We start from the raw sequence: 20,932 nt of genomic DNA, 5'->3' as shown, positions 1-20,932 counted from the left end.
CATGTAATTGATTGTAGCATGCAGTCAGCACTAAACATGCTCCTGAGTGTGTGCATACCTAAGAACGGGGGTGGGGGTGGGGAAGGTTTGGGTGGGTGGAATCATGACAGAGTTCAAGTTAGATCTACTTAAAGCCAGGTTAGCCTGGGAAGGTGAGTTCTGGCTGCAGCAAGTGCCGGTAACTTCTAATCCACGAACTGACTTTCATGGTGAGGGTTACCCTGGAGATCTCTCCCTCTAGCCATAGCTGGGCAAATCTACCAACCTCGTTTAAATCCTCACAAATTTGATCTCTTCAACTGGAGTGTGAGCTCCCAGCCATATTATGCATGGTGAACAATAGAGGCCGCCTGCCTCTATGGCTGGGATTTTCCGCGCCCGCTGGTATTGGGCATGAGCAGACAATAGAGTGCAATTGGTTTCACAATGGCGTGGAACCAGTTTGTGATCGTCCAGTCAGCCCGCCAACGGTCGGCCACATTTCATGCATTGGATATCGGGAAATTCATTGTAATACATCTGCATATCATTATTAGCATTATTAGGCCAGCGCGTCAGAATTGCACCCCCATCCACCCCCCCTCCCCCCACCCCCACACTCCTGCTGCTGGGGATTGTCTGTCCGTGTTTCCCAACAGCACATAAAAGATGTGCACTTGGCGGGCTGCACTTTGAGGGGGACTCGGAGGTGAGTGCACAGCAACAATGGTCAGCGCTCACCGGGGTCACCTGTTGGGCTTCAAACTTGAGGCGCATTGGTGGGGGGAGGTCAAGGACAGCCCTTCCTTTGAGGTGACTTGGGGGGGAAAGCAAGGGCAGCCTTGCCATTGAATATTATGCACGAGCATTCGGGATGGGGGTGGGGTGGGTGAGGGAAGTGGCCACGCATTAGGGAAACCTGTAGAAAGTGACCGTTCCTCTGCAGCTGACACAGTTCAGGTGCGGCCGCATTGATATGGTTGTAGTTGGTTCTCTAGATTATTTGCCCACTCAAGCAACATAGAGGCATCAAAGTGCCACCAAGTGCTCCAGAGCTTTTCACCACCACCCCCAACCCCCAACCCCATGGCACAGACTGCAAACTAATGAGCGTTTTAGTGGACTGCAGAACATTGGACAACTGCACACGGTGTACAATCTCCTTGCTAAAGCTGGCCGGAGGCACTCACAGCCCTTTGCAATGTCAGCATCCCAGTTTGGATTAGTCTCCCCCATGGTTCAAGCTAACAGTGCAGCCTAGCAGTGTGGGTTAGGAGAATGTCTGCACGTGAACTGACAGCACAGCATGCAGTCCAATGAGCAAAGCTGCTGCCAACCGGTGGGGTGGAGTGGGGTACAGGTGGTTGGGGTTTCGGGCAGCCATGCAGCGCACTAAACTCTGGCCACCCAAGTGGTGGCCAGCACTCTCCAGGAAGTGTTAAGAGGTCTTCACGCTTAACAAGGATAGGTTCTTAGTATATCCATGGCTAACCAGGTGTCTCTCTCTTTCTCCTCCAGGAGGATTACATCAGGATTTGTGCAGATCTTGGGTTTCCCACAGGTTCAGGGTATTATCGACTGCACTCACACGGGGCTCAGATCTCCATCACAACACACAGTGAACTACATCAGTCGCAATGGGTTCCACTCACTGAATGTGCAGCTGGTGTGCAAACACCAGAAACACATCCTGCAGCTTTGCCCAGTGCGCACGACTCCTACATCCTCAGTCATGGAGCCTGGTGAACTAGCTATATGCCTGATGGCCTACAGAGAGCAAAGATGACTGAGGCAGAGGCAGGAGCAGCAACCTTAGGAAGAAGGGTGGCTGGGGCTCTTGCACATGCTGACCAAGAGCCACAGTGAGCTTAGTGATACCCAGGGTCTATAGACATCACCTTTCATTCCTGCAGATGACTGAGAACCAGTGTCGCCGAAGGCTGCGCATGTCTAGGGAACTGGTCAACCACTTCTGCGAGCTAATGCAGGATTTGGTGCCATGGGGACATGGAGGGCATCCACTGCATTCACCAAGAAAGTGACCGCGACGCTCAATTTCTGCGCCAGTGGCTCCGTTCAGGGCTCCACAGGTGACCTCTGTGGGATTTCAAAATCCACCACCCACAAACGTATCCATGGGGTCACAGATGCCAGCTCTACGAGGGCACACAACTTTGTGCATTTCACCTGGGACCCAGGTCAACCAGGATGCAAGAGCAATTGGATTCGCCCAGATCCCGGGTTTCCCACAGGTTCAGGGTGCGATCGACTGCGCTCAAATGGGGCTCAGATCTCTGTCACAACACATGGTGGATTATATCAACCGCAAGGGCTTCCACTCGCTGAATGTGCAGCTGGTGTGCAAACACCAGAAATACATCCTGCAGCTCTGCCCAGTGTGCACGACCTCCAGATCCTCAGTCAGTCACAGATCCCAGGAGTGTTCCATAGACCACAGAAGCTGCAGGGATGGCTCCTCAGGGACAGGGGCTCCCTGCATAGAATGAGGCTGATGACACCTGTGCGCCGGCCTCAGACTGCAGCAGAGCGATGGTATAACGATGCTCATGCTGCAACTTGCAACATGGTGGAGCAGACCATCAGGATGCTGAGGGCGAAATTCCGGTGCCTGGACCGGTCTAGTGGAGCCCTGCAATATAGCCTACAGAGGGTGTCACGCATCATTTTCATCTGCTGCTCCCTTTACAACCTGGAGCTGCAACGGGGAAACTAGCTGAGGAGGAGATGGAGGAGCTGCACTTCTCCTGCAATGAGGAGGATGCTGATGAGGGTGAGGCCCTCACACTGGCTAGACAAGGCAAGTGTGCTCAAGAGACCCTCATTGATGCCAGATTTGTGGAGGATGATGACAACGTGCAGTGAGGTGACCACATAGATCCTCACATTGCACCTGTGAATGTTTGACTCCAGTCTGGCTTATGGCAGCGCACATACCCTCCGTGAGAATGCTCCTGCCATGGGGACACAGTGGAGGCCCTAATAGTTGCTTAATTGCAGGAGGATGATGACAACTTACAGTGAGGACACTCCCATATATCTTCACGTAGCCTTTGAGAATGTCTGACTCCTGACTGGCCGAGGGCAGCTCGCTTGTGCTCTATGACCAGGGTCATATCATAGAGGTGCAGCCATGAAACTTTAGAAGCATCCGAACCTTTGTCTGCCTTCAACATCTGTGCCCTTCAGAAGCACATCATCAGTGGCCACCTTAAAGGTGCTGAGAGCACACAGAGAGAATGAGAGAACTCTGTGGCGCCTGCCCAATACATTCTGGCAACAATGACAAGCAGCACCAAGGTGCAAGCATCAGTAATGTTTCCAGGCAGTGTGAGGCCAGACCATCACTTTGGTCTGAAGGCTGCACAGAGCACAGGGAAGAGGCCCTGGACTGAGAACCTGCCTTTACCTTGTGCAGAAAGGTTTCACATCTGAGTAACAAGGACACTGCTCATCAGAACAAGGAACCATAGGCAGGGAGACATTCTTGGGAGTTTATTGACAATAGTGAACAGCATGTACAAGTGATCAATACACATGCCCAGGCTGTACAACTAACTCTTCTTAACTTTCCTAACCCTGCTGCTACGTCTTGGTGCTCCCCGGACATCCACAGCGGAGGTGGATGTAGTCTGCTAACTGCAACGCCCTATCTGTGATGACCTTGGCGGGCGTCCTCTGGGGGACCGAGACTTGGAGGGCCCTGGCCTGCTTTCAGGGTCCTGCAGTGTAGAATGGCACCCTCCTCAGCCTGTGGAACTGGACCTGTTGAGGTAAGGGGAAGAGGGGATTCGGATAGGCTGGACACCTGGACAGATGGCCCCGGAGTATGCACCTGCTGATCCTCCTCCCTATGGGTGCCTGAGAGCCCCTGGCTGATTCCTTGAGGAGAAGGGGTAACTGGAGTGACACCGAGCTGCCCCGCATCCCTCTCATGTACATATTTATTGTTGGAGGCCAACTATGGCATCAGCGATGGAGTTGAGCCTGTGCAGCAGTGCAGAAGCAATATCCTGGACCAAGGTCTCCATGGCAGCTGCCATCCTACTTCAGTGCATTGACATGCCAGTGCTTACACCTCAGCCTGAAGGCTGATGGACTCCTCCATCGTGTCTTGCAATCTGAGGAGTGCAGCAGACATCTCTTCCTGATGTTCCCGAGCTTGTCTTTGCAGCTCCAACAACTGTGACATGATTGAGTCCAGAGGCTCATCATCTGACTCGGGCTTAGCAAATTTCTGGCCTCCAGCAGTCCTCTGAGTGCCAGATACCTGGGAAGTCCCTGCTGCTGCCTGCTGTGAATTAGACAGTGTGATGCACTCACCAGATTGTAATCCCGGGGCTATTTTAAAGCTAGGTCCCACCGAGGTGTGTGTCTCTGTGCTGGTGGAGGGTGTGGATGACTTCAGAGAGGGTGCCTCCAGATTCCTCTTCAGAGGTTTCTTTGGGGCTTGATTGGAGGCCCTGGATCACGGACTCCATTGTTTGTTTCCCAGATGTGCTTGCGAAAGCAAGGCGAGATAATTAGTGCATGGCAGTGGCCTGTGAAACAGGACCCATCACTCACAGCATGGTTGTTTGATGGATGTTGCGCTGCTGGACCCTCACTTGGTAGAGCACCGCCAACTTCACCGCCGGCACAGGAACGGTCCAGATCTTTGCCGACCAGCTGGATAGCTCTGTTTTCAAAGCCCGTGAGCACCTTGATTTCAGGCATTCCTCCACTTGTCAGTGACCTCTCCATGTTATTGTGTGCCAGTTTGTCCTGCATAAATAGAATTGGAGAGAGTACAAGCAGGATGCCTACCAGATCAAATGATAAATATGCCTGGCACATATGGATGATGAGTGCTCCCATAGACAGGATGAGGACAATGACGGTGTGTGTGAGAGAGTGAATGGTGATGTCCCTCGAACCGACAGTGGGTGAGGGCCCTATGGATGTGTGATGGGTTTGTGAACATGTGAGTTGAGAGTGATGAGAAGAGTGACTTACCCTGGCGGAACGGAGGTAGTTATTCAACCTCTTGTGGGTACTTGGTGTCAGTCCTTTTTTGAAGGGTGTTGGCGCTGACCACCTCTGCCATCACCTCACAAGCCTGGTTGGTGATTCTGCTGCCTATCCTGCAGCCTGAGCGGGGTTAGAGGGCATCCCGGCAGGCCTCCACTGCATCCACAAGGCATTCCAGTGACGCTTCGCTAAACCTGGGGCCTGCAGCCTTTTTGCCTTTCGTGGACATCTTCCCTGTAGCAGTCATTGTCTGAGGCACTGAGATGTTGTGCAAGCGGCTGGACTTCAAACGTGGCGCCCGGCCTAATGAAGCAGCGATGTGATGGCAGGCGGGTGAATGAGAGCCAGCCCGCCATGGAAGCGGTGTAGTTCCCGGCAACGCATAAATAACATGGTAGGTTTGGGACAACACGGCATGAAAACAGTGTGCATATCTTTCACCTTCTTCCCAGTAGATTAATCTGGGCCTCACTGTCTCCACAGCAACCAAGCCTCGCAGGCTTGTTGTCTAGCAGGGTCCAGAGCAGATCATATGACCCCCTTCACTTCCCTATTTTACCTTAACTTAAACAGATAGTCCCAAAACATAACAAACTTTTAAACTTTGTATTTTGTAACACAGGACAAGAAACTGCATAACTGGAGGTAGCAACACCCAATGGGGAACAGGCATATCCCAACACTCATGGAGGAGATGGAGTTCGCCATCAATTCAGTGGCGATGCCTGAGAACATGGCTAGCAGTGAGGCTGAAACCATCCAATATGACAGTGTTCTCGTTCTCCTCAAGTCGCACTTCCCCCTCATCCAACAATTGTTTCTGATTTACAAGCTCCAAGATAATGTAAGCATATTCTTCTAGCTTTCCCCTTCTCCCCTCACCTCAACCCTACTTTTCTCCTTTCAGATGTCAAAGCATTGAAACCTGGCCAAGCAGATATGGTTGAGGAAGAGGTGAAAAAGCCCAACGAAAATAGATTTATCAGTCATCCTGCATCTAGAGGTCCACGAGGCAGACAAAGCACATGCTTACATCTGTTTTCAGGAGCTTGATTTTCCTGGAACCATTCGCTAGCATGAAACCAGAAGCTATATCCTGAGGGGCACCACTCCACATCAAGCATGGGTGACCAGGAGACTCTCCTAATCTTACCATCAATGCCAAAGGCATATTGGAAGGATTTGCGGATTTGGCACCTTCTGTGGCCATCAAGTCCTGGAGTGGGACTCAAAATCGAGCTTCTAGCTCAAAGGTAGGGATGCTACCCACTGTGTTACAAGACCTCCTAGGAAGACAATGATGAAGAAGAAATATCACTCTAATACACAGAGGCATCAGCTCAAATGTTGACAATGCACATACTTTAGAAGATAGCTTAGAATCTTGGTCAGTAAATGGTGAGACACTGGGCATGGGTGTCAGGTGACACAAAACTAGGTAGAAGTGTGAGTTGTGAGGAGGATGCAAAGACACTTCAGGGGGATTTGGAGAGGCTAAGTGAGTGGGCAAAAAATTGACAGATGGAAAACAATGTCGAGATATGTGAGATTATCCACCTTGGTAGGAAAAACAGAAATACAGAGTGTTTCTTAAATGGTGAAAGGCTGGGAAGTGTTGATGTTCAAAGGTACTTGTGTGTTATGTTCAAGAGTCACTGAAAGCTAACACAGGACAGAGGCACTAAGGGATGGCTCAAGGATGATTAGTTGACATTTGTATGTAACATGGAGTAGTTTGGTTTGTAAATTTGATTTGGAATGTTTATTTTGTGGTGAATCTTATTTTTGCAGTGTGGCCAAGAAGATGTTGTGGCGGTCAGTAACAAATGGAAGGTAAGGTGGGTGACTATTAGTGAACAGGTAATTGCTAGTATCACAGTTGGATGAGTCAACTACAGACAGCCTGGACAGAAAATGGCTATGCTGCTTACATCCTGCCTTTCTCTTCCTCTGCCATTTCCTCCTTTCCTTTTTCCTCTTTAAGGATCATGCCCTCATGATCATGAGGTTGAGTAGCTGTACCAGCTGTACCACCTTGAATCTTAACAACTCTCTGCCAAGTACTGCAGAGCTCCTACAGAAAAACAGAAAATGCTGAAAATACTCAGCAGGTCTGGAAGCACCTGTGGAAAGAGAATATTTTCAGCATTTTCTGTTTTTATTTCAGCTTTACACATTGATTGATGTCACAATCTGTCTACTCTGCAGACATCCAGCAGGCACTCCACGCATACATGCAAACGCCCTCACCAAAATACATCCAGCATAGCTAACACCATCAGTGCACTACAGATGCCACTTTGAAGGCAAAATAGCACCCCTACCTCTGAAAAATCAGGCACTGCAGTGTCAAATTTCACAGCGTTTACATGTAACTATTAAATTGCTGCTGATGAGCAAGTATTATATTAGGCTTCTTTAGAGACAGAATATTACATCAAACACAGGATTATTTGGCATAAATAACCACTTTGAGATTTCTTCTTACCACAACTTGCTGGAAGAAGCATATAGCTGAGACAGTAACTAACAAAAACGATGAAAATGTGGCAGGACATGAAACTAATTTGGGATGGATTCTTTTTCCTCACACAAATGCTATTTCACTGCGTTACAACATTCTGATCAGATTACATTGTACATAAATAATATATTCAAAATTATCACAAAACCTTTTTCATTTTATTTTTGCATGAATTTCCTATTTTTGGAAATCTTTAATTATCCCCTGACCTACTTGAAAGCCATTGGAGACATGGCTAATTGAGTAAAGCAGATATATAATCCACCGGGACAGCGCTAATGTTTCTGAACATTTGATGGAATTTAGAAAACTAGTCTACCATTCAATTACCTCCACAATGCCACTTCATCAAGGATCTTTGAGGACTATAAATGATGTTGGTCAACATATAACAATTTTCAATAGTATTGAATTGCTGCAATGAGATATTTGTGTTTTATTATGCCATTTAAGATCATTGTTCTTGTGTTGTTCTAATGCATTGACTGACAAGATTATCATGTTCCCTTGTGTAAAACTCAAATTCTTGTTAAAATGATTTCCGTAATAGAAAAATTTTTTTAAAAGGACTAATTAGAAAACTGCAAAAAATGTTTTATAATTTCTCCCAGGTTGGAGCTCAAAAGCAAAAGTGGGCTGAAGGATCAGAGTAGCTTTACACAGAGTTACTAAGGATTGAATTTAATTGCCAAAAATGGGTGGATTGGAGCCAGGCCAGAAGTTAAAATTCAAAAAATCTGAAACAGGAACCCAACCCACCTCAAACTTGCCCACTTCTGGTTTTGCCAGAGGCAGGATGAGGGCTGAGCGGCTAATCCACTCACAAGGCTGCTTATTGAAATAATATAATGAGCCTGCATGTCTCCCTTTTAACAGTTGTTTTATTTTTAACTTATGCTGGTCAGATTTCCCCAACCTCAGCTAACAGATGAAAGGAAGTGAGAAGAATAGAATCCGTAAGTGCCTTTACAGAGCTGTTTGTGGACAAGGGGGACCAAGAATCTTTCATCCAGGTGCAGTAAACTATGGAATAAATCCCCCTACACATCACGATTTGGTTAATTTACCCTACAATCAGATCCTCCACTGAACGATATCTTCCCCACTGACCATCATCTGACACCTCCCTCCCCTCCCACCGAAACACCATCTGCCCCTTCTATCCATCATCAGCCGACATCCCCATTCCCCCGCCCCAACTACCATCTGGTCCCCACCATGATCAGAACCCCCACCAACAATCAGAGTCCTCCACGACCTCCCCACTCCTTCACTGGACCTACCTGCTTTCAAGCCAGCTTGGTTGCTGACTTGCCTCAGGCCTCCAATCTATCAATCAGCCAGGCTGTGGGCAAGAAACCTACAGAAAAAAAAAAAATCAAAGATGTCCTGCAGTTAAAAACTAAAGTAAATAAACTAAAATAAAAACTAAGGTAAATTAAAGTAAAATCTAAAGAAATATTACAAGTAACATTCAGTTTATTTGCAGGTGGAAGTCTCCACATTGTGTAATTTATAGCAAATTTTGAGGATTTTGGGAAGAAATAAATTGCTGTGGAGTTTTGAAGTCTGTGCCTTTCTTGCCACTACAGGAAAGCAGCAAAACATAAGTGACGCTATCAGCTATGCTCCCAGGAATCTACTAATGCTGCTCTTTCTGTGGCCACTAGCAGGATGGGAAGAAAAGCCCTTCAGTTCTTTCAGTGTCTCTCTCGGATCTCAGCATTCCATCGTGTTCCACAGATTAGTCAGCCAGCAGCCAGAATATTTATGTTTAAGATCCAGCAGAGAATCTTTGACAATAACCTATGTACTGTCATTCCATGCTGAACACAAGAACACACAAAAGATAGCAGCAGGAGTAGACTATACAGCCCATCAAGCCTGCTCCACCATTCAATATGATTATGGCTCATCTTGGACTACAACTCCACTTTCCCACTTGCTCCCCATATCCCTTGATTCCCTCAGAGATGATCTGTCTACTCCAGCCTTAAGTATAGACAACAAAGGGAGCATCCACAGCACTCTGATGTAAAATATTTCAAAGATTCACATTTATTTGAAAAAATTTCTCCTCATCTCAGTCCTAAATGATTGGCCCCTTATCCTGAGGCTGTGCCCTGGTATTCTAGATTCCCCAGCCAGGGGAAACAACGTCTCAGGGTCTAACCTGTCAAATCCCTTCAGAATCTTCTATGTTTCAATGAGATCACCTCGCAATCTTTTAAACTCCATAAAATATAGGTCCAATTTACTCACCAACTCATTATATAATCATAGGACAACCCTATCATCCCAGGGAGTAACCTAGTGAATCTTCACCGCACTGCCTCCAAAGCAGTATATCCTTCCTTACGGAGACCAAAACTGTACACTGTATTCCAAGTGTGATCTCACTAAAGCCCTGTACAATTGTAACAAGACTTCTTTATTCCTGTACTCCAATTCCCTTGCAATGAAGGCCAACATATGAACATACAAAATACGAGCAGAAGTAGGCCATTCAGCCCCTCAAGCCTGTTCCTCCATTCAATAAGATGATGGCTGATCTGTTTGTGCTTTGAGTTCTACATTCCCATCTACCGCCCCCACCCCCCCACCCCCCTCGCTAACCTTTGATTCCCTTGCCTAACAAGAATCCATCTACTTCTGCCTTAAAAATATTCAGTGACCCCGCTTCCACTGCCTTCTGATGCAAAGAATTCCAGAATTACACAACCCTCTGAGAGAAAAAATTCCCCTCATATCTGTCCTTTAAGGGTGACCCCTAATTTTTATATTCCATTCCCGTTGCAACAAACACCAACATTCCATTTACATTCCTATTCATTTGCTATACCTGCATAATAACTTTTTGTGATTCAGGTACCAGGATACCCAGAGCCCTCTGTACCACTGAGTTCTGCAATCTCACTCCATTTAAATGGTATACTGTTTTTCTATTCTTCCTGCCAAAACATGCCATTGTCGTACGTAATTGCTGGGTGTACATGCAATCTAACTTTCTGAAATAAAAATAAAATACTGAAGATGCTGGACATCTGAAATAAAAACAGAAAGTGTTGGAAAAACTCAGCAGATCTGACAGCAGTTAACATTTTGAGTCAGATGACCTTTCTTCAGAGCCAAAGGGTCTGAAGAAGGGTCATACAGATTTTAACCACTAACTCTGTTTTATTCTCTCCACAGATGCTGCCAGACCTGCTGAGTTTTTCCAGTATTTTCTGTTTTTATCGCTAAATTTCTGAGTTCCTTGTAGGAGCGCAGCCAAACCTCTCTGAACATAAATGTTTACAAGTTTCACACCCTGTAAAAAATATTATTTCCTTCTATTCTTATGACCAAAGTGAAAAACCTCACACTTCCTCTCATCATATATCTCCTATGTTGATACCCAATCACTCAAACTGTCTATATCACCAGACCCGCAGCAATGTGATTGACTCTTAACTGTTCTCTGAAATGGCCAAGCAGGCCATTAAGTTCAAGGGCAATTAGGGATGGGCAACAAATGCTGGCCTTTCCAGTGATGCCTACATCCCATGAAAGAATTAAAACAAATTTCTTGCAGCCTCTCTGGGCGGAATTTTCCATTTCATGAGACGAAGTGCAGTGGCGGACGATTTCAGCAGTGCCCAATCCGCTGGCCGGAATGACGGTTACTTGTGCCCAATCCCACGCTTGGAGGGTCATTAATTATGCACAGGCACATATTGAGCCAAAACACCAGCCTCATTCGCTGATTCACTGATTCATCCGCCTGCTATCAGCTGGCGAGGTCGAAGGTCTGGGTGCCATATTTAAAGGCCACTCCAACAAATAATCGCACTCTCTCCAGCCCACCTGTCTTGCGGACACATGCAGAGATGCCTTGCAGCCAGACAAAGAAGGCCGAGAGCGTTAAGAATGCGGCAGCACCCTGCTTTACCCACCAGGCCCTCCAGGCCTTGATCAGATGAGTGCTGGCGCACAGGCAAGTCCTATATCCCAGGGATGGCTGCAGGATGTGCAGCAGCCTCACCTCTCCAGCCTGGGACACCATTACAGAGCAGGTCAGTGATGCTGGCAACCGCACCTGAAATGCCACCCAGTGCAGGAAGAGGATGAATGATCTCATCCACTCTGCCAGGATAGGTCATCCATCAACATCAAACTCTCATCATGGCATTAGGCACTCAAACGGCTACTCTCTTCAGGGGTCCCAAGCAACCATTACTGGGGGACACATATCAACACTCCTTCTCTCACCGAGACTTTCACATCACCATCCCATCTATCATGTTGCTCACACTCCATCCTTGGGCCCTTCTGAGGAGGGCTCACCACACACATGGGGTTATGCATTTCACCCAGCCTCTGCTCCATCCCTTCTCATCACATGTCTTTCCTTCTTCTTCATACAGGCCACACAACAGGCACGAAAGATCGCAGACCCGGGGAGAGATGGCCAACATCACTGCCCTCACTGAGTTCGAGGAGGCTGCAGTTGAGCTGGCAGGGCAGGGCAAGGATCACTCCTGTGGGGAAAGGGAGATCGGCATCTCCCAGTAACTTGGCATGGATCACAGCTCAAACACCTCATCAAATTCTGACATTCACAGTGAGTCACATGCAGTCTTATCCAGCTCATGCTCATTAACTGAAACTCTATTTTCTATTTTCTAGGCACTAGCAGACTGGGGCCCCCAAGCTAGTTGGTACCAGTGTGAGCCCCCAGGTCACATCCGAAGAGGAAGCTCTGGAAGAACCATCACAATGCTTACACCAGCTCAGAGACACACATGTTGGTAAGGCACAGCTGTAGATTAGGCTCAGGCTCACCTTCTGGTGAATGCCTCACTGGCACATCTCCGCAGCAGTTGGAGGCAGGGAAAGCCCAGGTCTCTGGCACTTGGAGAGCTGCTGGATACCAGCCACCCGTTCAGACCAAGTCAGATGGTGAGCCTCTGGAAACAGCCACCACTCAATGCTGGAGATGCAACGGTAGATGGCGGAACATCAGGCAGAGATTTGGCAGTCACTCAGCAGACTAGAGTGAACAATGGAGGAGTCCTTCTGTGTTCTGTCTGATGTCGTGACTCGAATATGCAAGCACCTCGAGGTCACCATGGGAAGACTGGCGACCACCATGGAGACCTTGGTCCAACAAGTCTTGACAGATTTGTGCTCGGCCCTGAACTCCATGGCCACACACCCTGGTGGGCACCATCAAGATGTAGGTGACATGGGAACAAGGCACCTTGACCTTCATCCAGGTGCACCAACTCCTGCAGGAATCAGGGTGGGGCCCTTGGGCACCCATCGAGAGGATGAGCATCAGCCAGTCACTGGGGGCCTCCTCTAAGGACAGTCCAAGTGTGTGCAGCTGCTCACAGCCCCCTCTGCCTGTGACCCCATCCACTGCAGCTTCTCAGGCTGTGGAGGTTGATTCTGCCCCTGAGCAGGTGATCCTTATCAGGCCGAGGCCCTTAAGGCCACGGGTCACCAGAGGGCATCTGCCAATGTCATCGCAGACATCAGGACGTGGCAGTCAGCAGGCTGCCCCCACATCTACTGCAGATGTCGGGGCTGTACCCAGGCATAGGAATAGAGTTAGGAAAGTTTAGAAAAATTGATGTAATGTTTGGGTCATGTATGTGCTAGAAACATAAATAAATTGCACTTTTGTGAACACATTTGATGGCTATATGAATGTTTTGGGCAACTGAAGGCATTGTGATTTTGTACTTAAGAATCCTCTTATTTCGAGGTTTAGCCATCCTCCCTTCTGTGGGATTCACATTCCTGTGATGTCAGCCTCAGTTGAACTAGTCTCCACACCCTTGTGTGATTTCAGGGAGATGTGTTTAAATCTTTATTGGAAATGTGTGATGTTAGCGTTTTTAACCCTTCTTCCTCAAGGAACATCATTGAGTGAGGGCAGCTCATCAGCATTGATATTCTAGCAGCATTTGTGTCTCCTCAGTGGTAGTGGCAAAAGAAAAGACACACACAGGAGGAGGAGATCCCCGGGCATGTCCACACCTCAGTTGCAGCAGTGTTTGCATCATTAGATGGCAGTGAAGTTACCAGCAATTTGTGCACGCCATCCCTTTTCAAACAGGCTTGAAGCCAATGTAATTTCCCGTTGGTTTGACACAAAATTGGAATGTGACAAGATTCCGGCTAGTTGCTGTAAATGCAAATGGTATTCATACCACTAGTCGGCGAGATAACTGATCCACCATAAGCCACTATTGGGAGAATTGCAAGCTGTCTTTATGCTGGCGGATTTCTGACTTTAAGCCTGCCACTGGATTCTCCACTTCCACATGCCACGAAACCCACCATGGGTGAGATGGGAAAATTCCACGCTCTGTGTCCTCTTCACAACTTACTTTTCATTCTAGTTTTGTATCATCAGCAAACTTAGATACATATCTCTGTGTTTCTTTGTCTAAGTCATAATTTAGGTTGTAAATATCTGAGGGCCTAACACTCAGGGCCTTGCGGCACTCCATGAGCCACAGCCTGTCAACTTGAAAATGTCCCATGCATGCCTACTTTTTGCTTCCTGTTTATTAAAAAATCATCGACCCATGCTAATATATCACCCCAAATTCCATGAGCCCTTAACTTGCCTATTAACCTTTCATCTGGCACCTATCAAATGCATTTAGGAAATCCACTGGCTCCCCATTATCTACCCTATTAGTTACATCCCTAAAACAACTCTCATAAATTTGTCAAATATGATTTCCCTTTCGTAAGACCATGTTGATTTTGTCTGATCATTCTATGATTTTCCGAATACATTGTTAAGACTTCATTTGTAATAGATTCCAGCATTTTCCCAAGACTGATGTCAGCGTAACTGGCTTGTAGTTCCCTGTTTTCTCTCTCCCTCCTTTCTTGGATAGTGGTGTTATATTTACTAACTCCAATATGCTGGGACCGTTCCAGAATCTAGGGGCTTTTGTATAATCATAGCTAGAGCATTCACTTTCTCTGCAGCTATCTCTTTCAGAACCCTAGGATGTAAGCCATCAAGTCCTGTTGATTTGTCATATTTTAGTCCCTTAAGTTTCTCCACTGATATCAATGTCCTTAATTTTCTTTCTCTTTTTAGTCCCTTCTATTGCTGTCTATTTCTGGTATGCAACTTGTGTCTTCTACTGTGAAGGCAAACATAAAATATTTGTTCAATGTCTCTGCTATTTCCTCATTCCCCACAATAATTTCTCCTGTCTCTGCTTTTAAGGCAGCAACATTTACTTTAGCTACTCGCTTGTTATAAACTTGTAAAAGCTCTTACAATCTGTTTTCATATTCCTGGCTAGTTCACTCTCATATTCTATTTTTTCCCTTCTTATCAGCTTTTTGATGGTCCTTTGCTGGTTTCTATAACACTCTCAATCTTCAGCCCTGCTGTGATTCTTTGCAACCTTATAAGCCTTTTCTTTTAATCTAATACTATCCCTAATTTCCTAAGTAAGACAATAATGGATCTTTCTTGCTGAGTTTTTGCTTTTCAATGGAATGTATTTTTGTTGAACATTCTGAATTACTTCTTCAAATTCTTCCCACTCTTTATTCATGACCACACCTTTTAGTTAATTTACCCAATCAACCTTAGCCAGTTCTCCCCTCAGACCTATGTAACTGACTTTGTTTAAATTTAAGATTCTTGGTTGTGTCATTTTCAAACTTAATGTAGGTTCAGTTGTCTTATGATCACTATTTCCCAGAGGATCTTTTACCATGAAATTATTAGTTAGTTCTGTCTCAGTACACAATAATAGGTGTAAAGTAGCTTTATCGCTAGTTGTTTCCACAATCTCTTGCTCCTGGGAACTGTCACAAAAACATTCCACAGCCTCATCTTCTGGGCCACCTTTGCCAATTTGATCCTCTCAAGATCCTCTCAATTCAAAATGCTTTAAAAAAAGCAGGTAAGATTCTTGATTTATTTCCAATATTTGTAGAAAGTTTGTTTAAGCATGGCATAACTAATGGGATCAATTATTAGACAAAAAATTGCTCTCTGCATCAAATTATCCAATCACTAAATAATGACTACACAATTTCCAGGAAACACAGGCCAGGTTTTTATTCCTGGGCTAGGTGCAGAAAGATGGGAGAATTCCTGGCTCTGCAAACACAACCTCTAAAAATGGCTGCCCGAACTTCCAATTTTCAGTCCGGGGGGTGCAAGATACAGTAGGAGTCGGGACAGGCAACCTGGAAGTATTTTGGATTGGAGACAGGCCTAGCAAGGGTTGGGCTACTTGGACGCTGATAAAACACGGGCCTTCTGAAAGGCCCATTTGAGAAGTAGGCTGTCAATGCTGAAGTCCCTGTGCCTCACAGGAAACACTATTGACTTGACAGGTGAGTATCCAAGCTGTAAATGTTGTCCAACAGTAGCTTACCCTGGAACGGATGGCCTATCAAGGGCTTTCCCTATGGGAAAATTGTCATCGTTGCTGCCTAATTAAAGTATACTGTGCCGAACCACTGAAAGCCTGGAGTAGATTCTTAAGCAACAACTGTAGAGATGTCATCGTCTTGTCACCACTACCTGGTACAGATATTATGTAGTCATGTTGTTAGCTGCCAAGACTCAGTGTGTGGGTGAATGATGAACACTGCCATGCTCATTACCCCATCCACTTGCCTCCTTGCCACCCATCTATCAGGATGTGCCCACACTGCTGATACTTGACCAGCACTCTCACAGCTGCACACTGTCATGGCATAACAGCGTGACTAAGAGGGAGAAAACCAGTAGGGCTGTCAGTGGTTGTGGAACACAGCATGCTAGCTGGGTGTCACAGCTGCAACATGTTAGGTATGAAGTATTTGTGCAGAGCCATTTTCTCCACCAAATCTTACCAGTAATCATTGATGATATGGTGAAAATGGTTAGAGCATGTAAGCACACAGAAGTGAATGAGCGCATTGTAACCTGACTGGCTCATTACCCTTTTTGCCTTGTTTATATTCATAGAATGTCACACAGAGGAGACGCGAGGAAGGGTTGGGTTCAACTGCCCCATGATTTTCTGACCAGCACCTTCATGTTTTGCTGAAAAAGGTCCAGAAGAAGAGACTGGTCCTATATGCTGCTGGCCGCTGTAATGCCCCTGCAGCAACCAAGGAAGCCTGGATTCAAATAGCAGCTGTGGTGAGTGCAACAGGGGATCATCGGTGCTCATGGATCCACTGCTGGAAAATATTTAATGACCTGCTGCATTCTGGCAAGGTGAATAGCTTGGCTCATCCACACAAGATTGCCAAGGGAAGTGTCATATCTTTATGCTGCAGCTAACTGCGAGACACGACATATAGCTCTGCTTTCGATTTGAGGCTTTTATGTGTATATAGTTCATATGGGTATGAATGGGCACGGCGATGCACAGATGCAATGAAGAGCAATATCCCTCCATGCACTATATATTAGGCTAACATAAATTCATGTTGGGTTCAGCTTCCTCCATCTTCCCAGCCCCTCCACTAGTGCCCTCATCTGCTCCACATGTGCCAGTGACCTCGGCTGCCCATGCAGAGATGCAAAGCCTGTAGTCTGAATGAGGTCCCCTGTGGGTGCTTGCATGATGAGGCAGGTCAACACACTCTTTCATTGCTGTTTAGACAGAAAATTGAGCAGCCTGACTCCACCTCCTTTGAGGCAACAAGAGGACACTTCATAAACGTGCATGAGAGTGAAGTGCGCCTTGTCATCTAGAACATTCATGGGTTCACTGCGGTTACACTTTTCACACTGTATATAGCACATTTAAGCACTCCTTGAGCGCATTTACTTACACTTGTACAGTATGTGTTTGTGCACTGGAGAGCTCAAAAAGTATGGTAACATTATGAAGGTAGTTCTTATCAGTAATAATGAGGCCAGCATGCTGACATACATCTCAATGTGCCATCAACAGGAACAAGGCTGTTAGCTGATTTGTAATGCATTGGAGGGCTTCTTCCTTGTCTGCTGTATCACATAAGATTCCAGAGCTCAACAACTCAAGCACTGAGATGCTCCTTGTATCTTTCATTGTCCATCCAAGCTTGTCTTTAAGGGAGGCTCAATGATCAGACTCCACAAACAGATGCTGGGCAGCAAATGCATCTCAAGCGTGAGTGCTGGTCGCAAGGCATTCATCTGCACTGCAGTGTTACACATTGGCCTAAGTGTAGGCATCACAGCTCGAGAGGCCATGTATTGTGCAGGTAATATTGGTCACCTGCTGTGCCCACAACCTTAGCTGCATTTGCATTCCAGGTGTCACAAGATGTGCTTTGTGCGGTAAGCAGAGGCATATGGAAGCTAGTAATGTTGCATGTGGCACCCATATCAGAAACTGGACCATTGGCTAGAATGGATAGTGCACAAGTTCTTTCCAAGAGCTGTTCTTACACAGTTATGGGCCCCTCATGCGCGAGGTGCCTTATCTGCATGGATGCTACAACATACCACAATCAACATGTATAGGGTTTGAATTCTGACATCGTGTCACTCCCAGCATTGTGGGCATGGATTGATTATAGACAATTTGGCAGCATGGGCCCCTCATTTACAGTCACTGGTATTCACATGAGGGGGCTAGGTTGTGAGTGACTAATTACCATGTGTGTTTGCAATATGATGATGCCCATGGTTATGATGGTGAGGGCTTCAGCCATATGAATGTGACTGAGTCCAACTCATTGATGTTGATTCTTTCCCTTGTGTTGGATGGGCAGTTCCTTGAGTAATTGTGGAGTCAATGGTTCTGTAGGTGGAATTATGTCACCAGGGACTGGCTGATGGCAATCGTGACATGGGAAGACTTTATGAGAATCGATTTGGCACAAGGACCTGTCTGGTGATGATCCCCTCCTGCACCGAGTCAGCCCTGGCTACATGGCCTTGGCTCCCAGCTGCTCTGACATTGGTGGCCTCCTCATCCTGCTCTATTTGGGAATTGTCAGAATGGACAAGGGCTTCCCCCTCATCATCGTCCTCCTCCTCAGAGATTCAACTCTGCTATGGCATCACCATCATCGATTTCTATGCCCTTCTGCTGCACAATGTTTTTCATCATGCAGCAGATCACTATTATTCTTGATACCCTTGTAGGGCATATTGCAGCGCTCTGCTTGAGCAATTGAAGCACCTGAAGTGCACCTTTAAAATGCCAATTGCCTACTCAGTGGTACTCCTGGTGATGACATGACTGCTGTTGTAGTTCCATGCTGCCTCTTTTGTCGGCTTTTAAAGGGGGTCACTAGCCAAGTTCTTATGGGGTAGTCCTTGTCCCAAGAAGCAAACCACAGATTTGCTTTGGTGACTGAAATAGCTGAGGGAGTTGGGTACTATTTAGTACGAAGGAGTTTTGGCAGCTGCCAGGGAACCTTGCACACACATGAAGGAAGACTTAGTGATGGCCACAAATCACCTGCACATTGATTGAGTGGAAGGACTTTCAGTTGACAAAGATTTTGAGTTGGGGCCTTTATGGCAACATGGATGTAATCAATAATACCCTCCGCCTGTGGGAAGCCTGTTAATCAGGCAAAGGATGTGGCTCTCTGTAAGTGATATGCCAAATCAACAGGGAAATTAATGTGATTCCCCAATGTGAGCAAACAGGGCATGGTTACAGCCTTAATGCAGCTGTGTGCAGCCAACTGGGATATACAGACAGGTCTCCTGATGATCCCTGGAAAGATCCTGAGGCATAGGTGTTGAGAACAACAGTGACATTCTCAGCCACTGACAGGGCATAGGGGTCAATGGATTGTGGCTCGAGTAGCTGCTGGACCATGTGACATACATCTGTCTTCCCTCACTGCTTAACCTCAGCTACCTTCATCACTAGTACCCCATCTGTAGTAATTATAGTTTTGATAAACATAGGACTGTAGCTTTAAGAATAATTCTGTATTGTAGGATCACATGATCTGTGTAAACCAATTTGTTTGTAGTGTGGGGAACCTCAAGGAGGAAGTTCTTCTTCAGATTTAGAGCTTGATGCACACATGTAGTTGCTGCTGCTGCCTTGTAAATAAAGTTTAATGTTTTCACCAAGAAAAGTTGCCTGGAAAATCAATGATATAACAAACTGGCGATGAGGATAAGTCAGATCCAGCAATGTCCCTTGCCCAGCGAATGTGAGTGTCTAAGATAATTAAAAATAAAGGAAGATGTACTCATCAGAGATGCCACAGTTTTGCAGAATTGATCCCTTTGAGCCAGGTGACTGGTCTCAATATATAAAATGTCTTGGGTTCTACTTTCAAGCCAACAAAAGCACAGGGGAGTGGGGGGGGGGGGGGGGTGAAGAGGAGAGCAATTATGCTAAGCATTTGTGGGAGCAAGACCTACAATCTAATTCAAAGCTTGATGGCCCCTAGTGCCTCCGATTTGAAGACTTTCAGTGAATTATTAAACCTCATTAAGGAACTTTTTCAACCCAAATCCTCAGTCACAAAGCAAATATTCAGGTTCAATTCATGGAACAGAGCCCCAGGGGAGACCATTGCTACCTACATGGCAAAGTTAAAACAACTAACAGAATATTGTGATTTCAGTGAAATGCTGAATGATATACTCAGGGATCGTTTGGTCTGTGGTGTGCAAGATAATGCTATTCAGCGAAGTTTGTTGGCTGAAGTGGATCTTGATTTTAAGAAAGTGTTAGGAATAGCACTTGCAGTGGAAAGTGCTGTAAGGGATTCACAAGCAATTCAAAGTGCACAAAAATGGTGCCAGCTTCCTACTGAGACAGGAATGGTCAGCCGATAGTGGTGCGAAAAGCTGGTAGTCCATCACGAAGCAGGAAACAGTCCCTGCTAACCGAAAGTTTAGAGGAAACAGCTCTCAGCAGCAAATTCGAAAACCAATTGTCAACGACGTGGAAACAATCATACTCCTAACAGCTGCCGATTTAAAGAGGTGGAGTGTTATTTTTGTCGCAAAAGAGGGCACATATTGAAACATTGCAAAGTGAAATTAAAACAGGTTCCCAGGCAACAACTAAAGTCAAATGAAGTACATAATGTGGAAAAACCTGAAACAACCAATTCTGACATTTATTGCTTATTCAACATGAAAGCAGAGAAGACAGAGCCAATCACTGTCACTTTACAGGTCAATGGAAAACCCTTAAAAATGGGAGTAGACACGGGTGCTTCTACCACTGTAGTAGGAGAGCACATTTTCAGATATTTAAATAAAAATGCTCAACAATTAAATTTGGAACAAACTCCTGCCAGGTTGAAAACTTATACAGGTGAAGCAACACAAGTAAACACAAGTAAATAACCAGTGTACCTGGTTATTATAAACACCAACCAGTGATGGTGGTGGAAAGTGATTGGTTGAAAGAATATAAGTTAACCTGGTGCGAAATCTTCCAGTTGAGA

The sequence above is a fragment of the Carcharodon carcharias genome, chromosome 4, assembly GCF_017639515.1.
Source record: "Carcharodon carcharias isolate sCarCar2 chromosome 4, sCarCar2.pri, whole genome shotgun sequence".
NCBI classification, from domain to species: domain Eukaryota; kingdom Metazoa; phylum Chordata; class Chondrichthyes; order Lamniformes; family Lamnidae; genus Carcharodon; species Carcharodon carcharias.
The sequence above is the reverse complement of the archived record's forward strand: the minus strand, read 5'-3'. Positions refer to the sequence as shown.